General features: G+C 45.2%; 1 long non-coding RNA gene across 1 annotated transcript; it reads right to left on the bottom strand.

Annotated features, from left to right (window-relative positions):
• Positions 1-558: 558 nt before the first annotated feature.
• LOC140721922 (uncharacterized) lies at positions 559-12,754 on the bottom strand. Its single transcript, XR_012097502.1, has 3 exons — positions 12,640-12,754; positions 1,311-1,442; positions 559-684 (listed from the first exon to the last, which is right to left on the bottom strand). It is a non-coding gene; the product is annotated as an uncharacterized lncRNA (long non-coding RNA).
• Positions 12,755-22,123: the final 9,369 nt, after the last annotated feature.

Raw genomic sequence — 22,123 nt, 5'->3', positions numbered from 1 at the left:
GCCCAATTGGCCAGAAACATGAAGCCCTCCCTCCTGCACCATCTCCTTAGCCACGTCTTTAGCTGCACTCTCCGCACATTTATATTTACAGGGACTTTACCCCTGACGCCGGTCCCGGGACCCGACCCGTTTACAGACCCGGAGCGGAACCGGAGCAAATTCTCAGCCATTGATTTTCATCCCAAGTCGCGAAGAAAGGATAAAGTTTCCCCGTGAATTTATTCCCACTGAAGGTGTGGAGATGGGACTTGGTCTCCGCGTTGTAAAATGAAACTGTCCCGGACTCGTAACTGAGATAAACTCCCACCCTCCCGAGGATGGGACCGGCAGCGAGACGGGACTCGGGGGAGGTGAGATCACCGTACACGTCACAATCCCGATGTAACACGTCACCATACCGCCCGATGACCCAGAATCCGGTCTCCGGTCTCAGACTGACCCGTCCCTTCCTCTCCACAGACTCTGCGGTGACTCCCAGACACCAGAACCGAATCCCCGTCACCTCCAACTCCCAGTAATGTCTCCCCGATGTGAATCCCTCCGATCCCAGCACACATTCCCAGAATGTGAATCTCTTCCCGGTGTCAGGGAGATTCCTCCGGGTCCCGGTATATCTCACACTCTTCCGATCCTCAGACACCTCGAGCCGCGGATGCGCCGTTTCCACATCCAGGGTGACAGAGACTGGGGGGAAAAGCAGAGAATTAGAGAGTCCCCGGGGATCGGGGGGAGACTCGGGCAGCGGGGCCCCGGGGATCGGGGGGAGACTCGGGCAGCGCGGCCCCGGGGATCGGGGGGAGACTCGGGCAGCGCGGCCCCGGGGATCGGGGGGAGACTCGGGCAGCGGAGCCCCGGGGATCGGGGGGGAGACTCGGACAGCGCGGCCCCGGGGATCGGGGGGAGACTCGGGCAGCGGGGCCCCGGGGATCGGGGGGTGGGCAGACTCGGGCAGCGCGGCCCCGGGGATCGGGGGGGGGGGGAGACTCGGGCAGCGCGGCCCGGGGGATCGGGGGGGAGACTCGGGCCGCGCGGCCCCGGGGATCGGGGGAGACTCGGGCGGCGCGGCCCCGGGGATCGGGGGGAGACTCGGACAGCGCGGCCCCGGGGATCGGGGGGAGACTCGGGCAGCGGGGCCCCGGGGATCGGGGGGAGACTCGGGCAGCGCGGCCCCGGGGATCGGGGGGAGACTCGGGCAGCGCGGCCCCGGGGATCGGGGGGAGACTCGGACAGCGCGGCCCCGGGGATCGGGGGGAGACTCGGACAGCGCGGCCCCGGGGATCGGGGGGGGGGGGGCCTCAGGCGACACGAACCTTTGATTCGACAAAAGCAGATGTCTCCACAAGGGTTTTCCGCTGGACAGGGGAAACATCCTCCCTCACTCCTGCCTGTTGACCCCTGAAAGAATTTTGTGTTTCCATGAGATCTCCTCTCATTCTCCGAAACTGGGAACAGAGAACATAGAGCAGTACAGCACAGGAACAGGCCCGTCATACAATGTTCACATTCATTTGTGAGTGTGAAGTGGGGCAGTGTGATGGTTTGAGTCAGTAAAGGAGGTGATAATGGGAACCAGTAGGGGAGAGATGAATGGCAGATTGGACCAGGAGGGGGAGGGGTGGAAAGCGTGTTGGTGAACTGTGTGTGTCGACGTAATGAGAAGCTAGAGGCAGCAAAGATGGCAGACGAGGATGATGTTGTCCCCTTTCCCACAACCCCATCACCCGCAGCCCCTCATTAGGACAGAGGATGAATTTGCAGGAACCCTTAAGCAACACAGGTCTTGATGAAGTGTTTCAGTCTGAACCGTGGACTGTTTACTCTTTTCCATAGAAACTTCCCGGCCTGCTGTTCCCCCAACAATTTGTGTGTGTTACTCTGCTTTAAATATACTCAATTATTTGGCCTCCACAGCTGCCTGTGGCAGATTCACTATCCTGTGGATAAAGGAATTCCTCCTCTTCTCTGTCCTAAATGGACATCCCTATAGTCGGAGGCTGTGCTTACCGTACTCGACCCACCCACATCCTCCCAACATCAACTCTCTCCAGACAGGAGTCAGAAAGATCTGGCGAGACCCTTCATCAGGACCTGTGCAGCTTGGATTATCAGCATCTGCAGATTTTCTCCTGTTTGATTTTTAAAGCAGAAGTTCATAAGTAAAGTTCTTGATTAGTCAGATTCTCAAAAGTTATGGGGAGGAGGCAGGAGAATAGGGTTGAGGGGGATAATAAATCAGCTATTCTTCTAAACTCGCGTGAGTACAGGCCTAGAACCATCAAACACTCCTCATATGTTAACTCTTTCATTCCTGGAATTATTCTTGTGAATCTTCTAGAACCCCTCCAATGCCAGTACATGTTTTCCAATAGAAGGGACCAAAGCTGCTCACAATATTCCAAGTGTGGTCTGACCAATGCCTTATGAAACCTCAGAATTACATCCTTGCTCTTGTATTCTAATCCTCTCGAAATGAAAGCAAACATTGAGTTTGCCAATCTTACCAGTGACACAAACTGCAAGTTCACCTTCAGGGAATCCTGCACAAGGACACCCATGTCCCTTTGCACCTCTGATTTTTGAGTTTCCGCCCTGTTTACAGAATTGTCTATGCCTTTATTCCTTCGACCGAAGTCATACCTGCCTAAGTTTGTACCTGTCAAACTCTACCTGTGCTACAAGATCCTTATTACGTATACTGGTGCATTCAAGTAAGACCATAAGACAAAGCAGCAGAAGCCGGCCGTTCGGCCCATCGAGTCTGCTCCGCCATTTTATCATGAGCTGATCCATTCTCCCATTTAGTCCCACTCCCCCACCTTCTCACCATAATCACATACCTATCAATCTCTGTCTTAAATACACCCAATGACTTGGCTTCCACTGCCGCAAGAAATTCACAGATTCACCACCCTCTGGCTAAAAAAATTTCTTCGCATCTCCGTTCTGAATGGGCGTCCTTCAATCCTTAAGTCATGCTCTCTTGTACTAGACTCCCCCACCATGGGAAACAACTTTGCCACATCCACTCTGTCCATGCCTTTTAACATTCGAAATGCTTCTGTGAGGTTCCCCCTCATTCTTCTAAACTCCAAGGAGTACAGTCCAAGAGCGGTCAAATGTTTCTCATATGTTAACCCTCTCATTCCCTGAATCATTCTAGTGAATCTTCTCTGAACCCTCTCCAATGTCAGAACATCATTTCTTAAATAAGGAGCCCAAAACTGCACACAGTATTCCAAGTGATGTCTTACCAGTTCCTTATAGACCCTCAACATCACATTCCTGCACCTATACTCTATTCCTCTAGAAATGAATGCCAACATTGCATTCGCCTTCTTTACCACCGACTCAACCTGGAGGTTAACCTTAAGGGTATCCCGAACGAGCACCCCCAAGTCCCGTTGCATCTCAGACCTTTTGAATTCTCTCTCCATTTAAATAATAGTCTGCCCGTTTATTTATTCTACCAACGTGCATTACCATACACTTTTCAACATTGTATTTCATTTGCCACTTCTTTGACCATTCTCCTAATCTATCCAAGTCTCTCTGCAAACACTCTGTTTCCTCAGCACTACCGGCCCCTCCACTTATCTTTGTATCATCAGCAAACCTAGCCACAAAGCCATCTATTCCATAATCCAAATCGTTGATATACAACGTAAAAAGAAGCGGCCCCAACACGGACCCCTGTGGAACACCACTGGTAACTGGCAGACAACCAGAATGGGATCCTTTATTCCCACTCTCTTTTCCTGCCAATCAGCCAATGTTCTATCTACGTATGTAACTTTCCCATAACTCCATGGGCTCTTATCTTGTTTAGCAGCCTCATGTGTGGCACCTTGTCAAAGGCCTTCTGAAAATCCAAATACACAACATCCACTACATCTCCCTTGTTTAGCCTACTTGTAATTACCTCAAAAAATTTCAATGGGTTTGTCAGGCAGGATTTTCCTTTAAGGAAACCATGCTGAGTTTGGCCTATCTTGTCATATGCCTCCAGGTACTCCGTAACCTCATCCTTGACATTTGACTCCAGAAACTTCCCAACCATTTCTCAAGCTAACAGGTCTATAATTCACTTTTTGCTTCCTTGCCCCCTTCTTAAATACCAGAGTGACATTTGCAATCTTCCACTCTCCGGAACCATTGCCAGAATCTATTGACTTTTGAAAGATCATTGCTAATGCCTCCGCGATCTCCACAGCTACTTCCTTCAAAACACAAGGGCGCATTCCATCTGGTCCTGGAGATTTATCTACCCTCAGACTATTCAGCTTCCTGAGTACTTTCTCTGTCGTAATTGTGACTGCGCACGCTTCTCTTCCCTGACACCCTTGAGTGTCCGGTATACTGCTGATATCTTCCTCAGTGAAGACTGATGCAAATACTCGTTCAGTTCCTCAGCCATTCCTCACCTTATCTCCCATTATAATTTCTCCAGCATCATTATCTATCAGTCCTATATCCACTCTCACCCATTTTTTATTCTTTATATACTTGAAAAAACTTTTAACATCTTTGATATTATTTGCTAGCTTCATTTTATAGTTCATCTTTTCCCTCTTAACGGCCTTCTTAGTTTCCTTTTGTAAGCTTTTATAAACTTCCCATTCCTCTGTCTTCCCACTAATTTTTGTTTCCTTGAAGGCCCTCTCCTTTGCTTTTACTTTGGCTTTGAATTCTCTTGTCAGCCACGGTTCCATCCTTTTTCCATTAGAAAATTTCTTCTTTTTTAGAATACATCTGTCTTGCACCTTCCTCACTTCTCGCATAAACTCCAGCCACTGCTGCTCTGCCGTCCTCCCGCTAGTGTCCCTTTCCAGTCAAATTTGGCCAGTTCCTCTCTCGTGCCACTGCAATTTCCTTTACTCCACTGAAATACACATCTGATTTCGGCTTCTCTTTCTCAAATTTCACAGTGAACTCAATCATGTTATGATCACTGCCTCCTAACGGTTCCTTCACCTCAATCTCTCTAATCACCTCTGGGTCATTGCACAATATCCAATCCAGTACCTCTGATCCCCGGTGGGCTCAACAACAAGCTGTTCTGAAAAGCCATCTCGTAGACATTCTACAAATTCTCTGTCTTGAGATCCAGTGTCGACCTGATTTTCCCAATCCACTCGCATGTTAAAATCCCCCACAATTATCATAACACTGCTCTTCTGGCAAACCTTTTCTATTTCCTGTTGTAATTTGTATTTCACCTCACTGCAGCTGTTAGGAGGCCTGTAGATAACTGCCATCTGGGTCCTTTTACCCCTGCGAATGCTTAGCTCAACCCAGAAAGATTCTGCACCTTCCGATACTAGGTCACCTCTTTCTAATGATTTAATATCATTTCTTACCAATAAAGCCAAGCCACCCCCTCTGCCTACCTGCCTATCCTTCCGATACACCGTGTATCCTTGGACGTTCAGCTCTCAGAGACATGCATCCTTTAGCCACGTCTCAGTGATGGCCACAAAATTATACCTGCCAATCTGTAGCTGTACGACAAGATCATCCACCTTATTCCTTATGCTGTGTGTATTTAAGTATAACACCTTAAGTCCAGGATTTGATATTTTTGTTTTGATTGCACTGCAACTCATCCCAATGGCTGCAAATTTGCCTCATCACCTGCCTGTCCTTCCTGACATCTTTACTGCTCACTATGTTAGATTTATTTATGTTTTCCCCCTCCTCCACTCTATCATTCCGGTTTACCATCCCCCTGCCAAATTAGTATAAACCCTCCCTAACAGCTCTATTAAACATTCCCGCTATTGTTCAGGTGTAACCCGTCCTTTTTGAACAGGTAATACTTCCCCCAGAAGAGATCCCAATGATCCAAGAATCTGAAGCCCTGCCCCCTGCATCAGTCTCTCAGCCACGCGTTCATCAGCCTGATCCTAATATTCTTGCCTTTGCTAGCACGTGGCATAGGTAGTAATCCTGAGATTATTACCCTGGAGGTCCTGCTTCTCAGCTTCATTCCTAACTCCTGGAAATCTCTCTTCAGGACCTCCTCCCTTTTCCTCTCTATGTCATTGGTACCAACATGTACCAAGACAGCTGGCTGCTCGCCCTCTCCCTTCAGGATATTCTGGACCCGATCCGAGACATCCCGTACCCTGGCACCTGGGAGGCAGCACACCATGCGGGTATCTCTACCAGGCTCACAGAATCTCCTGTCTGTTCCCCTAACTATGGAATCCCCTATGCTTTTTAAAAGCTATTATTAATGCTTTTTGAGATAGTGATTTAGATGCATATCATATTTTTTACTGAGTTAAGTATTGTATGTAATTAGTTTTGCTACAACAAGTGTATGGGACATTGGAAAAAAAAGTTGAATTTCCCCATGGGGATGAATAAAGTATCTATCTATATATCTATCTATCTATCTATCTATCTATCTATCTATCTATCTATCTATCTATCTATCTATGACTACCGCATTCCTCTTCCCCTCCTTCCCTCCTGCACAACAGCGCCAGGCTCAGTGCCAGAGACCCGGTCACCGTGGCCGTCCCCTGTCAGGTCATCCCCCTCAACAGCATCCGAAACGATATACTAGTTGCTGAGGGGGGCAGCCACAGGGGTGCTCTCCTCTATCCGGGCATTTCCCTTCCCTCTCCTGACAGTCACCCAGTTTTCTGACCCCTGTAGCCTAGGGATGACTACCTCCCTGTAGCTCCTGTCTATCACCTCTTCATTTTCTCTAATAAGCAGTAGGTCATCAGGCTGCAGCTCCAGATCCCTAACACGGTCTCCGAGGAGCTGAATCTCGGTTCATCTGGTGCAGATATGGCTATCAGGGAGGCTGGAGGTCTCCCAGGATTCCTACATCTGACACCCTGAACAAAGCACTAACCCTGCAGACATGCTACCTAATTTTACAGGAATGAAACAAAGAAAGATAGGTCTACTCACCCATTTACTTCGCCAAGCACACGGACTTTTTAAACCGTTAGCTAATGTGCCCTCCTGATCCCCCGTCCGTCCAGGCCGATTTGCCAAGGGGAGAAAAAGAGTCGGTGCCTAGCTCTCGCCTCTTCCCGTTACCGCCTAAGGCCGTTGAGCCAAAACCCTACACTCTGCTGCCACCCACTCCGCTGCCCGCTGTATAGGGTGGTCATCTTTTTAAACTCTCCGCGCTGTCCTGCGCAGTCTCGCCGTTCTTGTACGCAAAGTTTATTTCTTAGAAAACTGCCTTCCTTCAGAATTTAGCTCCCACGCCGCCCCTCTTGTCCCAGTCTAAAAAAACACTTTCAGTCCTGTATTCATCAGCCTATTCCACACTGTCCACATGAAATTCAGCAAGGCCTTTGATGTCGATGATAGACCACACTTGGAGTATTGTCTGCATTTCCGGTTCCCGAATATGGGGAGGATGTAATTACACTGGACAGGAGGCTTCAGGAGGATGTTACCAGGACTGGACTGGGGTCTTGGGTTAAAAGCAGAGAGTGTATAAGCTTGGGCTATTCAGCTGTAGTGTCGGATGTTCAGGTATGACCCCTTATCGAGGTAAATAATTCATAAGGAGCTTAAATAACGTTTCTTTTTCCAAGAAATGGGAGTACAGAACCAGAGGCCTCAGATTGAAAGTGAGACGGGAAATTTTTCTGAGGGGTCTATCGGGTAACATTCTCATAGAGAGGGAGGTTGGTAAATGGAATTTGCCCTCAGATGCTGTAGAAACAGGTAAAAATAAAATATTTTAAAATAAATTTGGGCAGGTACACAGATGGGAAATGGTTAGAGGGATGGGGGGGGGGAGCAAACACACACAAATGGGCCATGCTCAAGAAGACATCTTAGTCTTGCAGATTGATGAAGTGGGCTGTGAGTTCAACATCCGTCAAACCCTCCCAGATCATCCTCCTGAGGAATCTCACCCCGGAGTCTGTCTGTGAAGTGTTGATGTGACGTCACGTCAAAGGGCAGCTCAGTGACACAGAACAGACAGACTGGGTAAGGACATTAACTTGTCTTCCTTTGTCAGCCATGGTTTTACTATTTTGCCATTTGAGTATTTATTTATTTTTGGAATACATCTATCCGTCACCTTCCTCATTCTCCCAGAAACTGACACTATTTCTGCTCTGCTCTCATCCCTACCATCATCTCCTTCCAATTTGCTTTGGCCAACTCCTCTCTCAGACCACTGTCATTTTTTTCTCTTCTCTGAAATACTACAATGTCAGACTTTACTTTCTCCTTATCAAATTTCAAGTTGAACTCAGTCATGTTGTGAGCACTGCTTCCTAAGGTTTCTTTTAACTACTCACCTCTGGTTCAATACATAACACCCAATCCAGTAGAGCTGTTCCCCGAGTAGGCTCAACGACAAACTGCTCTAGAAAGCCATCACATTGCATTCAACAAACTCACTCTCTTGAGATCCTTTACCAACCTGATTTTCCCAATTGACCTGCATGTTGAAATCTCCCATGATTATCATAACATTATCCTTTTCATCAGCCTTTTCTATTTCCAGCTGTAATCTGTGGGCCTCAACCCACTGACTGTTGGGAGGCCTGTATATGACTGGTGTCAGTGTTATTTTTACTTTTGCAGTTCCTTACCTCAACCCACAAGATTCAACATCTCCCAATCCTATGTCACATCTTGCTACTGATTTACCAACAGAGCCACGCCACCCCCTCACCCGACCTTCCTATACCACCGATACATTCTGTAACCTTGGACATTCAGATCCCAACTACAACCATCCTTCAGCCACGATTCCGTGATACCTGAATTTGTGTCTATTTCTGTGGACGTGTGTCACACTCTGATAGTATATCGTGTGTGTGTGTGTGTGTGTGTGTGTGTGTGTGTGTGTGTGTGTGTGTGTGTGTGTGTGTGTGTGTGTGTGTGTGTGTGTGTGTGTGTGTGTGTGTGTGTGTGTGTGTGTGAAATTTCTTCGTATCTGTTTTAAATAGACGCCCCTCTATCTTGAGGCTGTGCCCTCTTGTCCTAAACTCCACCGCCAGGGGAAACATCCTTTCCACATCTACTCTGTCTAGGACTTTCAACTTTCGAAAGGTTTCAATGAGATCCCACCCTCATCTTTCTAAATTCCAGCGAGTACAGACACAAAGCTATCAAACGTTCCTCGTATGATAACCCTTTCATTCCTGGAATCATCCTTATGAAATGAACCTTCTGCAATGCCAGCACATCTTTTCTTAGACGAGGAGCCCAAGTTCACAATACACAAGTTGGGGCTTCACAAGTCTCAGCATCACATCCCTGCTCTTGAATTGAATACTTTTCTAAACCCCTTGAATTGAATGCTAACATTGGATTTGCCTTCCTCACCACTGACTCTACCTGCAAGTTAACCTTTAGGGTGTTCTGCAGAATGACTGCTTAGTCCATTTTCAACTCAGCTTTTTGGGTTTTCTCCCCATTTGAAAAAAAAGTCTGCACATTATTTCTACGACCAAAGTGCATGACCATGCATTTTCCAACATTGTATATCATTTGCCACTTTCCTTCCCATTCTCCTCATTTGCTAAGTAACATTTGCCATTTTCCAGTCCTCTGGCACCATGCCAGGGTCCAATGATTTTTGGAAGATCATTTGAAATGCCTCCACAATGTCTACCACAACCTCTTTCAGAACACTAGGGTGCAGTTCATCTGGTCCGGGTGACTTATGTACCTTTAGGTCTTTCAGCTTTTTGAGCACCTTCTCCCTTGTAACAGCAACTGCACTCACTTCTCCCCCTCGCACTCTTCACACTCGATGGGCCGAATGATCTACTTCTGTTCCTTTATCTTACGGTCTATTCCATCAGCTAAATCTTGACATACAGCATAAAATGATGGTGTCCTAACACTGACCCCTGTGGAACATGAGTCACTTGCAGCCAACCAGAAAATGATCCCTTTACTCTCATTCGCTGTTTCCTGCCAATCAGCCAATGTTCTAACCATGCCTGTAACTTTTATGTAATAACATGGCCTCTTAACCTGGTTTCCACCTTCATGTGTGGCTCCTTGTCAAAAGCCTTCTGAGATTCCAAATATACAACATCCACTGCATCCCCTTTATCTATCCTGCTTGTAATCTCCTCAAAGAATCCCAACAGGTTTGTCAGGCAGGATATTCCCTTAACGAAGCCATGCTGACTTGCCCTGTCTTGTCCAGTGTCACCAAGTATTCCATAACCTCATACTTAACAATTGACTCCAATTTTTTCCCAACCACAGAGGTGAGGCTGACTGTCTATAATTTCCTTTCTGCTGTCTTCCTCCTTACTTAAAGGGCTAAGTGACATTTGCCATTTTCCAGTCCTCTGGCACCATGCCAGGGTCCAATGATTTTTGAAAGATCATTTGAAATGCCTCCACAATGTCTACTGCGACCACTTTCAGAACACTAGGGTGCAGTTCATCTGGTCCGGGTGACTTCAGCTTTTTGAGCACCTTCTCCCTTGTAACAGTAACTGCACTCACTTCTCATCCCTCGCACTCTTCAACACCGGGCACAGTGCAAGAGTCTTCCACGGTGAAGACTGGTGCAAAATATTTGGTTTATCTGCCATCTCTTTATCCCGTGTTATTATATATCGAGCCTCATTTTCTAGCGGTCCTATATCCACTCTCATCTCTGTTTTATTTTTTTACAATACTTGAAAAACAATTTGATATTGTTTGCTAACTTGTTTTGCAAAGACAGGTGTGTAAAAAGGGCCCAAAGGATCTTTGAAGACCAGAGTCACCCCAACCACAAACTGTACCAGTTGCTACTATCCGGGATACGGTACCACAGATTAAAAGCCAGGAGCAACAGGCTCCGGGACAGCTTCTTCAACCAGGCCATCAGACTGATTAACTCCTGCTGACACATCTGTATTTCTATGTTATATTGACCAGCATGTTATACATATTGTTTATCATAAATTACTATACATTTGCACATTGCACATTTAGGTGGAGATATAACATAAAGATTTTTAATCCCCATGTATATGAAGGATGCAAGTAATAAAGTCAATTCAATTCAAATCAATTTCTTGTTTATTTTTCCCCTCCCAATCATCCTTTTAGTTGCTCTCTGCAGGTATTTAATAGTTTCCCAATCCCCTGCCTTCCTACTAATTTTTGCTTTGTTGTATGCCCTCTCTTTTGTCTTTACATTAACTTGTCTTCCCTTGTCAGCCACGGTTTTACTATTTTGCCATTTTAGTATTTATTTATTTTTGGAATAAATCTATCCGTCACCTTCCTCATTTTCCCAGAAACTGACACCATTTCTGCTCTGTTCTCATCCCTGCCAGCATCTCCTTCCAATTTGCTTTGGCCAACTCTTCTCTCAGACCACTGTAATTTCTTTTACTCCTCTGAAATACTACAATGTCAGATTTTACTGTCTCCTTATCAGACTTCAAGTTGAACTCAGTCATGTTGTGAGCACTGCCTCCTAAGGTTTCTTTTAGCTACTCACCTCTGGTTAAATACATAACATCCAATCCAGTAGAGCTGTTCCCCGAGTAGGCTCAACGACAAACTGCTCTAGAAAGCCATCACATTGCATTCAACAAACTCACTCTCTTGAGATCCTTTACCAACCTGATTTTCCCAATTGACCTGCATGTTGAAATCTCCCATGATTATCATAACATTGTCCTTTTCATCAGCCTTTTCTATTTCCAGTTGTAATCTGTGGGCCACAACCCACTGACTGTTGGGAGGCCTGTATATGACTGCTGTCAGTGTCATTTTTACTTTTGCAGTTCCTTACCTCAACCCACAAGGATTCACCATCTTCAATCCTATGTCACATCTTGCTGCTGATTTACCAGCAGAGCCACACCACCCCATCAGCCTTCCTTCCTTCCTATACCACCGATACATTGTGTAACATTGGACATTCAGATCCCAACTACAACCATCCTTCAGCCACGATTCCGTGATGGCCACAACATCATACCTGACAATCGGTAATAGTGCAACAAGATAATCCACCTTATTTCTCATACTCCATGCATTGAGATATAACACTTTGTGTACTGTATCTGCTACCCTTTTTAATTCTGCATCCCTAATGCACTGATACTCACCCTGCTGTCCGCAATTTTCTCTTTGCATCTGTCCGCCCTATCTGACTGTCTGACTGCACGCTATCTTTGCATTTTACCATCAGTCCTATCTCTTCAGTCCAGTTCCCTAGCAGCCCACCCCACCAAATTAGATCAGATCCTCCCCAACAGCTCTATCAAACCTCTCTGTGAGAATACTGTTCTCGCTCGGGTCGACGTGCGACCCATCCCTTTTGAGCAGGTCATTCCTCCACCAGAACACATCACAATGATCCAAGAACCTGAATCCCTGTCCCCAGTAGATCCAGACTCATGTCCTGGTGTGTTAGTGCATTTGCCTGGGATTGGAACACAGTGGTTCATCTGACAGTCCCGTGTATTGGTTGTATTGTGACCCTGTGCTGGTGTGTTCAGGGGTCTGACATCTCCAGATAACCATGTGACAGTGATGCCTCCCAGTCAGTGGGGTTGATGTGAAATAAAACTTCAGTTCCCCTTCAGCCCAGTATTACAGACAATCTTTGCCTCAAATTGAAACTAAACTGAGCTTAATAAACAAGGATAAATGAATCTTTGTAAGTTTTACCTCGATTAATAGCATCAAGCGTTTCTCTCAGCACTGTGTTCAACAAATAGGGGTGATCGAATTTTTTAACCGGTAGGGTCTCATCTGTCACTGACAATTCCTGGATATCGTCATTAATCCTGTAAACATTAAACTGCTGGTTATAAATTGCTGTTCTGAACTATTTTACAAATCCATTCAGGGTTTCAGTGAAGAGCCTGTCATACCTTCTGTTCCGACGAGCTTCCTCCTGAAATAAATAAAACACAAATCTGATTAGACTTGGACTTACTGTCCACATCCTGAATTTCATCCAAATCATTACAAGGTTTTGAAAATTCCCACTCCCGCAATCACTCACACACACGGACAATACAGAACCACAGGGTAACTTACAAGGAAAGTTTCTGAATGCCAGACCATTACTGAGAGGATGAAACTTACAGGGAAGACAGGACAGGCTGTGCATTTTCATCTGGATATGACGTCAGGGTGATAGGATGGAGGAATTTAAGATCAGTGATGTATGCGATTGTGTGCGGGTGGAGGAAGTACCTCTATTTATGGGGAGACTTATGGGGAGATGTAATTCCAGATGGATTTTAACAAATTACACAAGAGATTTAGTGAAAAGGATGTGGAACTCAGTGCCACAGGAGTGGCTGAAATGGAACAGCAGAGATTGAATGTAATGGGGAGGCTGGATAAACACGTGAGAGACCAGAGATTTCAGGGCACTGTTGCTGGTTGTGGTGAGCAAGTGGCAGGAGGATTGTGAAGCAGGGAAATTGAGAGGAGAAAATGGACCGAATGGTCTGGTTATGTTTTGAACGATTGAACGTTCATTTGAATGTTATCTGTAAAAGTAAAGAGACAATAATAGTTTCCCTAATCTGATGGAAACCAGATACAGAAGATAAGTCTGATGTGTGGGTCAAATTTTTTGTTCTCACTGATTGACAAAGAGACCCTCACACCAACCGCACCAGCCACACTCACAGCCTGTGACTGGAAATGGGAGTTAATGAGAGTTTTAGAGGATATTCAATGTAGAATTAAGGACACAGTCAGCAGCTCTGTGTTGTGATCAGAGTAAATAATTTCAGAGAAATTTGCATTCTGTTCTGGGATGTACAGAAGTTGTGGAAGTCCAGTTTTGGGACAATAGACAATAGGTGCAGGAGTAGGCCATTCGGCCCTTCTAGCCAGCACAGCCATTCACTGTGATCATGGCTGACCATACACAATCAGTACCCCGTTCCTGCCCTCTCCCCATATCCCTTGACTCCGCTCTCTATAAGAGCTCTATCTAACTCTCTCTTGAAAGCATCCAGAGACTTGGCCTCCACTGCCTTCTGGGGCAGAGCATTCCACATATCCACCACTCTCTGGGTGAAAAAGTTTTCCCGCATCACTGTTCTAAATGGCCTACCCCTTATTCTTAAACTGTCACCTCTAGTTCTGGACTCACCCATCCGCAGGAACATGCTTCCTGCCTCCAGCGTGTCCAATCCCTTAATAATCTTATTACTATGGGACAACAACAACCCTGAATAGATGCATCAATTGTCTGGTGAGAAACAGTTTACTGCCATTTGTAAATGCTGTGTGTAGGAGCAACACGTCTGTTTTCTGTCTGCATTGTATTCTGTGTTACGTGTTTATTATGGTAACTCGTCACGTGAGTGGGGACGTGGTAAAAGCGAAGGGAAAAAGTTACGTATCTGTACTTTGCTCTGGGCTGTTTTGATCCGGGGACGGGCGGATGTTATTCTGTTCCTGACCGCTGTGTTGCAACTTACTTTACAATGAATTACCCTGAAGTTTCATCGCTTCAAGATTGTATTTTGCTAATGAAGGACTGAAAGTGTATCTTGGACATTTTGAAATTTCATTATTGGAGTGATGGGAGGGCGCATCATGCAGGTATAACAACTTGTGTGAGGTCACCAGCAGCGGCAATTGATTTGTTAGAATTGGCCGCTGTGCTGTGTTTATTTCAAATATACCGCTGTTCATTTAGTGCCCTTTGACAGAAACAAATTGAAATATAATCCCTCACCTTGAGAAATATCACACCGTATTTTTGATCCATCTGTTCCTTTAACTTAGTGATTTCGTCCAGAATAATCCTTATATTCTCTTGAAGAGCTAGAAAATTTTTCTCCATTGAGTTGAGAATCCTCTTCTCTTCTTCCCTGAGATCCCTGAGTAAGCTCTGCTCTTTCTCAGTGATAATCTGGCGCAGTTCAGCAAACTGGGATGTGATGTGGGACTGAACGCTGTGTGACTGTTCCTGTCGGATGAAAGGTGAAGATTAATTTACTAAATTACTGTGTGTATTTCCTGATGACATTAAGGAGACCATTTGGTCCAATAATGTCCATGCTAGCTCTGAAACATTCCCATCAACCCCATTCAGTCACGTTTTCCTGAAACCTATTCTCCCCATTGACCCATTAACTCCCACCTGATTCACATACAAACTCCTCCACCTTCACAGGGTTAATTGTAATTCACCATTCATCCAGCATGTCCTTAGGATGTGTCTGAAACTGTCATGGCCACAGGGAGAGCATGCAAACTCCACACAGACAGCAGCAGAGGTCAGGATCGAACCCAGGTCACTGAGCTGCGATATTCGGCTATTCTTCATTAAATGGAGCAAATCTCGACTGTAATATCAGAAATTCCGCTCAGGAAGCCTCACCCGAACTCCGGAAATCTTCTCCTTCTGTTGCTGCTCCTTTTCCTGGAAGTCTGATTTCTTTTTTGTGAGAGAGTCTAAGGAAGATTTTAGCTGATCCTGGAAGTCAGAGAGTGAAGGAAATAGAAACAAAGATGCATCAAAAGAAACAGTGATCAAACCTGATTATCACACAAAATGCCGGAGGAACTCAGTGAGTCAGGCAGCATCTATTCAGGGGAAATAAACAGTCGGTGTTTCGGGATGAGACCATTCATTAGGACTGTGAAGGAATGGGACAGAAGCTAGAATAAAAATGTTGGGGATGAGAACCAGCTGACAGGTGACGGGTGAGACAACGTGAGGGGGAACATGGGGGTGGGTGATGAACTGATAGGAGACAGGTGGAAGTGGTAAATGGCTGGAGAAGAAGGAATCTAATACGAGAGGACAATCGACCACGGAAGAAACGGGAGGAACTGGGCTGTTTGCGGCCCTGAATGGTGACGAGGGAGGAGGTTAGGAGTCAGGTGTAGCACTTGTCCCGCTTGCAGGTGTCGGTGCCAGGAGGGAGATCAGTGGGGAGGAGCGAGGGGATAAGGGCGATACAGTACGTAGAGCGCGATCCGTATAGAGGGCGGAGAGTTGCGGGGTAAGGAGGTGGGCTGTGGGACGGAGAGATGCTAGAATCCCGTTGGAGATGGCGCAAGTTGCCAAGAATGATGTATTGGTTATGGAGGCTCGTGTAATGGTATCTCGGGCAAAGGAAATGTGTTAAGTATTAAATTAACGTTTAGTTTTTTTTTACCTTGTAGAGTTTAACAGCTTCTTTAATCAGCACGAATCGATGCTCTCGGTGTTCCTGTGCAGCTGCACAGACCAGACAGATCAGTGTCTTGTCCGTTTCACAAAACAGCTTCAGTTCTTCCTCATGTTCCTCGCAGTGACGTTTACTTTCCTTCCCTTTCGGGTTCAGGTTTAGATTTCGAATTTTTTCAGCCAAATTTGCTAAGGCCCGATTCACCCTGAGGGTGCGGTCAGCAAACACCTCTCTACATTCCGGGCAGGAGTTTCTCTCCGCCCTTTCCCAACATCGTGTGATACAAGAGCGACAGAAGTTGTGTCCGCACTCCAGTGATACGGGATCGGTGAAGAAATCCAGGCAGATGGCACAAATTGCCTCCTCGCTCAAACTCTCGACCGATCCTTTCGAAGCCATGTTAACTCCCGGCAGTTCCTGATTCAGAATGCTTTCACTTTCGGGGAGCTGCTGATCCTCTGCAGTACCGCGATTGTCCACTACGCGCGCTGCAGTCTCCCGGAATCAACATTCTGCTGCTGGATGTGTTCAGTGGAAATTTTGGTTAGTGTGGGATCAAAAACACATTAAACAGATAAGAAAACGCGGCCATGGACTGTCTAAGCCCGGCTACGAGCGGAGGAGGGTTGGCCATATGGCCAGCAACCCCATCTCTTAAAAACCTAGAGCGACAAAAACGTCAGCTGAATCTCCAAAGGCCTCATCCCTGCGGTCGGAAGGACCTTCCCTGGAAGACGATTGAATACCTGCGCTGAAAGGAGAAGCCTTGTGTCCCCCCTGGGGTGGTTAACTACTACAATAACTGTGAGGCTTCCTCAGACAACCCGGCCACTCCCTGTCCAGTGTAGAGGATCCCTGTAGTACCAATGGTTTCCCTGTAGTCTGGAATGTGCCAGCCTGCAGCATTCCTGTACGACAGGGGTTCCCAAACATTTTTTTTTTTAATGCCAAAGACCAATACCAGTAACCGTGGACCCCAGGTTGGGAACCCCTGCTCTCCGGACATCTCGATTTGATGGCAGGCCAACAAGTTTCGGGCGTCTCCCTGAGTTGATGATCTTCCAGCAACACTCGCTGTCCCTTTTCCTGCGCGACCTGGGAACAGCCCGAGGATCAGTGAGCCTCTTGTCACGCAGCTGCTGTGGCACAGGCCCTTGCATCTTTCTCCACATATCTTCGCCAGCCCACAGTCCGCAAAGAGGCGAGTGACCGTCTCGTCTCCACTGCAGTAATCTCGGGGCAGCGCGCTGTGGGAGTGATCTCCGGGCATGCAGCAAGGATCAGACTGGGAGGGGCTCTCTCGTCTCCACGGCAATAATCCCGGGACAGCGCGCTGTGGGAGTGATCTCTGGGCATGCAGCAAGGATCAGACTGGGAGGGGCCCTCTCGTCTCCACTGCAGTAATCTCGGGGCAGCGCGCTGTGGGAGTGATCTCCGGGAATGCAGCAAGGATCAGACTGGGAGGGGCCATCTCGTCTCCACTGCAGTAATCTCGGGGCAGCGCGATGTGGGAGTGATCTCCGGGCATGCAGCAAGGATCAGACTGGGAGGGGCCCTCTCGTCTCCACTGCAGTAATCTCGGGGCAGCGCGCTGTGGGAGTGATCTCCGGGCATGCAGCAAGGATCAGACTGGGAGGGGCCCTCTCGCCGCCAGACAGGTGAGGTCTTGGTGCCTGTTGGTGAGCTCTGGTGATGAGGCATTCTGCCAGATGGTCTGGACTGTCTGATCAGGGAACCACTCCACTGTGTCCATCCAGTCCTTCTCCTGCAGTAACTGCAGGACATTCCGTGCTGACCACTGTCTGGTGTTCTTGTGGTCAAAGCTGCTGGTCTGAAAGAACTGTCACCAATTTCATTAACACAAGGTTCACATGGAGAAGCTTCCTGACTGAGACAGACACAGTCTCACAGGGTATTTACAGGGTAGGGGCAGGAATTATGTTTCTCCTGGCTGGGCAGTGGAACGAGGGATCACAGACTCAAAATCCGAAGTCACCTCAGCAGGACTGAGATGAGGAGAAATTTCCTCAACACAGTGCGGTGAATATTTGGAGTTTTCTCCACAAGTTTCCTAAATTAAACGGACATATTTAGGGGCTCGGCGATGTTGGGAACGTTTCAGGAAAGTGAAGCTGAGGTCAAAGATCAGCCATGTTCCGAGTGAGGGGCAGAACAGTGCAACGGGCCGAATGACAACGCCTACTCCTGTTTCTTATTTTCTAAATCACGAGATGACCTTTGCGCCTTGTTCTCCCTTGGCCTTCAGCCTGTCAGATTGCGCAGGGGAGCGGTGAGAGCTCCAGAGATCCATCAGCAGCCGCTGCGGTTATTTCATGCTCTTGTTATTTGCATTTGCACAGTTTGTTACCTTCAGCACTCTGGCTGATCTTTCACTGCCTGCTTCTGTTATGGTCACTATTCTATACTTTTTCTAAGTATGTTCGCAGGAAAATGCTTCTCGGGGTTGTATGTGGTGACTTATCTGGACTCTGATAATAAGATTTAATTTGAAATTCGAGTTTTGGGAAACTTGCTTTAATTCTGAGAACAAACTGTGACTGACATCTCCAGCTCCCAACAGCAGCCCGTCCTCATACACTCACAGCCAATCAGCGATCACCGCTGGGAGAGGGTTACTCGCATTGGCTGAGGGGTGTCAGTGGGCGGGACGCTGAGCGCCCGGCCGGGCCGGGGTTTGGAACCGGGACCGAGTGAGGCCGGAGACTGGGAGCTGCGCCTCGGGTTTCGGCTGCACCACCGGCGGGTCGTGAATCCTTTCGAAGGCAGAGCTGAAGAGACTGGCGGGGATTCCGTGATATGTTTCAGCTACACGGAGGGCGCCCGGCTTTTCCCCGCCGAGGATCGGGGCCTGTTGTCTGGAGTTGTCTACCAGACCCGTCCCTTCCTGCTGGGAGACGGGAGCTGCCCCGCAGCGGCTGCCGATGGATCTCCGGAGCTCTCACCGCTCCCCTGTGCAATCCGAATGGCTGAAAACCAAGGCGCAAAGGTAAACTCGTGCTTTAGAAAATAAGTAACAGGAGCGCGCCTGGCCACTCGGCCCGTTGCGCCTATTCCACCCTTTCTTCAGAATAGTCCTTTCTTTTTAAATCTTTTTATTGATTTTAAACAAACATAAATGAAACATGAATACAAAGAACTTGAGAGTACAGAATTAATAGGTTAAGGTATAAATACAAATAGATGATAATAACCTCCCAAACTCATTGTGGTTACAAAAAATGAAGAAAATAAGAAATCCTCCCCCCCCCAAAAAAATGAAAAAAATCCTAACCGACATGGGCCATTGCATTATATCAATTATACACAGTAGCGTCAATAACTCCGCACCTCCATCCAAATAATTAAGGACAATAAAAGTAAGGTTTAGGAAAAGTCAGTTTAGCTTATATGAAAATGTTGAATAAATGGTCTCCAAGTTTCTTCATATTTAACTGAAGGGTCAAAGATAACACTTGTAATTTTTTCTAAACTCAAACAAGAAATAGTTTGAGAAAACCACTGAAATATAGTTGGAGGATTAATTTCTTTCCAATTCAATAGGATAGATCTTCTAGCCATTAATGTAACAAATGCAATCATCCGCCGGGCTGAGGGGAAATAAACGACTATTATCCATCATTGGTAAACCGAAAATTGCAGTAATAGGATGCGGTTGCAATTTGATATTCAGAACTGTTGAAATAATACCAAAAATATCTTTCCAATAATTTTGCAAACAGGGGCAAGACCAGAACATGTGGGTCAATGAAACGACTTCAGAATGACATCTGTCACAGGTTGGATTAACATAAGAATAAAATCGAGTGAGTTTATCCTAAGAACATTTGAGCCCTATGAACAACCTTAAATTGTATTAGGGCATGTTTAGCACAAATAGAAGAAGAATTGACTAATTGTAAAATTTTCTCCCACTGCTCTGTGGGTATAAGACAGTCAAGTTCTTTTTCCCATTCCTTCTTAATTATTTCTGATACTCCTGGCTGTATTTTCATGATCATATGATAAATGATGGCTACTTAACCCTTCTGGCAAGGATTCAGAGCTAGAATTTTTTCTGTAATGTCCATTGGACATAATTTCAGAAAATACTAACATTCATGAAATTTCTAACTTGCAAGTATCTAAAAAAAAAGGAGCTTTAGGTTGGATAGCTGTTCAAAGGACATAAAACTGTTATCTAAAAATAGATCACGAAAACATGTTATACCTTTTGTTTTCCATAACACAAAGGCTTGGTCCATAAAAGAGGGCTGGAAAAAGAAGTTAGATATAATAGGGCTTGATGTTTCAAGCCAAAGAATTTATAAAATTGAAACCATATTCTTAATGTATGTTTAACTATAGGATTAGTTATTTGTTTATTCGGTTTAGATAAAGCAAAAGGAAGCGAAGATCATAAAATAGAAAACAATGAGAAGTCTTGTACAGATTTACAGTCCAAATTTACCCATTGTGGGCAAGGTACTATGCCCAATTCTTGTGTCCAAAATATTAAATATTGAATATTAACTGCCCAATAGTAAAATCTCAGGTTTGGCAAAGCAAAACCACCTTCCTTCTTGGGCTTCTGTAAATATTTTTTACTTAATCTAGGATTTTTATTCTCCCACACATACTAGGATATTTTGCAGTCAATAATATCAAAAAAAGATTTAGGAATAAAAATTGGTAATGCTTGGAATAAATATAAAAATTTGGGTAATACTATTATCTTGATAGTGTTTACTGGACCAACCAATGACAGAGATAATGGGGACCACCTGGTAACAAGTTGCTTGATTTGTTCAATTAAAGGTAAAAAAATTAACTTTAAATAAACCCTTATGATTTTTGGTAATTTTAATACCCAAATAAGTAAAATGATCTGTGACAACTTTAAATGGTAAGTGTTTATAAATTGAAACTTGCATATTTAATGGAAATAATTCATTCTTATTAAAATTCAGTTTGTAGCTGGAAAAGCTACTAAACTGAGCAAGCAAGGATAAAATAGCAGGAATAGATCTCTCAGGGTCAGATATGTATAGTAACAAATCATTAGCATATAATGATAACTTATAAGTCCCTTACCCACGGGTAATACCAAAAATATTAGGTGATTCACGAATGGCAACGGCTAAAGGTTCCAAAGCAATGTCAAATAATAGAGGACTTAAAGGCCTCGTACCACGGGACAACGGAAAAAAGGAGATCTTTGATTATTGGTAAGAACCAAAGCCAAAGGTTTATAATATATTAATTTAATCCATGATATAAATTTCAAGCTAAAATTAAAATTCTGCAATGTATTAAATAAATATGGCCATTCAACTCTATCGAACGCTTTTTCTGGTATGCTAGATGAAGAAGTATAAATTATATTAATTAATTTTCTAATGTTAAAAATGAATAATGGTTTTTAATAAATCCAGTCTGATTCTCAGAGATAATTTGAGGTAATATATTTTCTAATCTAGTGGCCAGAATTTTGGTAAAAATCTTAGAATCCGTATTCAGCCAGGATATTGGCCGATAGGATGCACATTCAGTGGGGTCTTTATTTTTTTTAAGAGTTGGAGAAATGGTGGCATCATGAAAAGATTGTGGTTATTTACCTACAATTAATGCATCTTTAAAAATTTTACAAAGCCAAGGAGTGAGTATAGAAGAAAAGTAGTTAAAAAAATTCAGCAGTATAATTGTCCAGACCAGGGGCTTTAGCCAAATTCATTGAAAAATAACCTCTTTTATTTTGGTTTCCATAATAGGTGAGTGTAGAAATACACAATCTTCTGCTGTTAATTTTGGGATATTCAATTTTCTTAAAAATTCATCCATTATGGAAGAATCCTCAACAAATTCTGATTGATATAAAGAGTTATAAAAATCTTCAAAGGCTTTATTTATCTCTTTATGATCAATCGTCAAAGTGCCATCTCATTTACGAATCTTAATGATTTGTCGTTTAACCAAAGCAGTTTTCAATTGAATAGCCAATA

Source organism: Hemitrygon akajei, unplaced genomic scaffold (assembly GCF_048418815.1).
Source record: "Hemitrygon akajei unplaced genomic scaffold, sHemAka1.3 Scf000064, whole genome shotgun sequence".
NCBI lineage: Eukaryota > Metazoa > Chordata > Chondrichthyes > Myliobatiformes > Dasyatidae > Hemitrygon > Hemitrygon akajei.
Note: the sequence above shows the minus strand (reverse complement) of the source record. Positions and strands in the feature narration are given on the sequence as shown.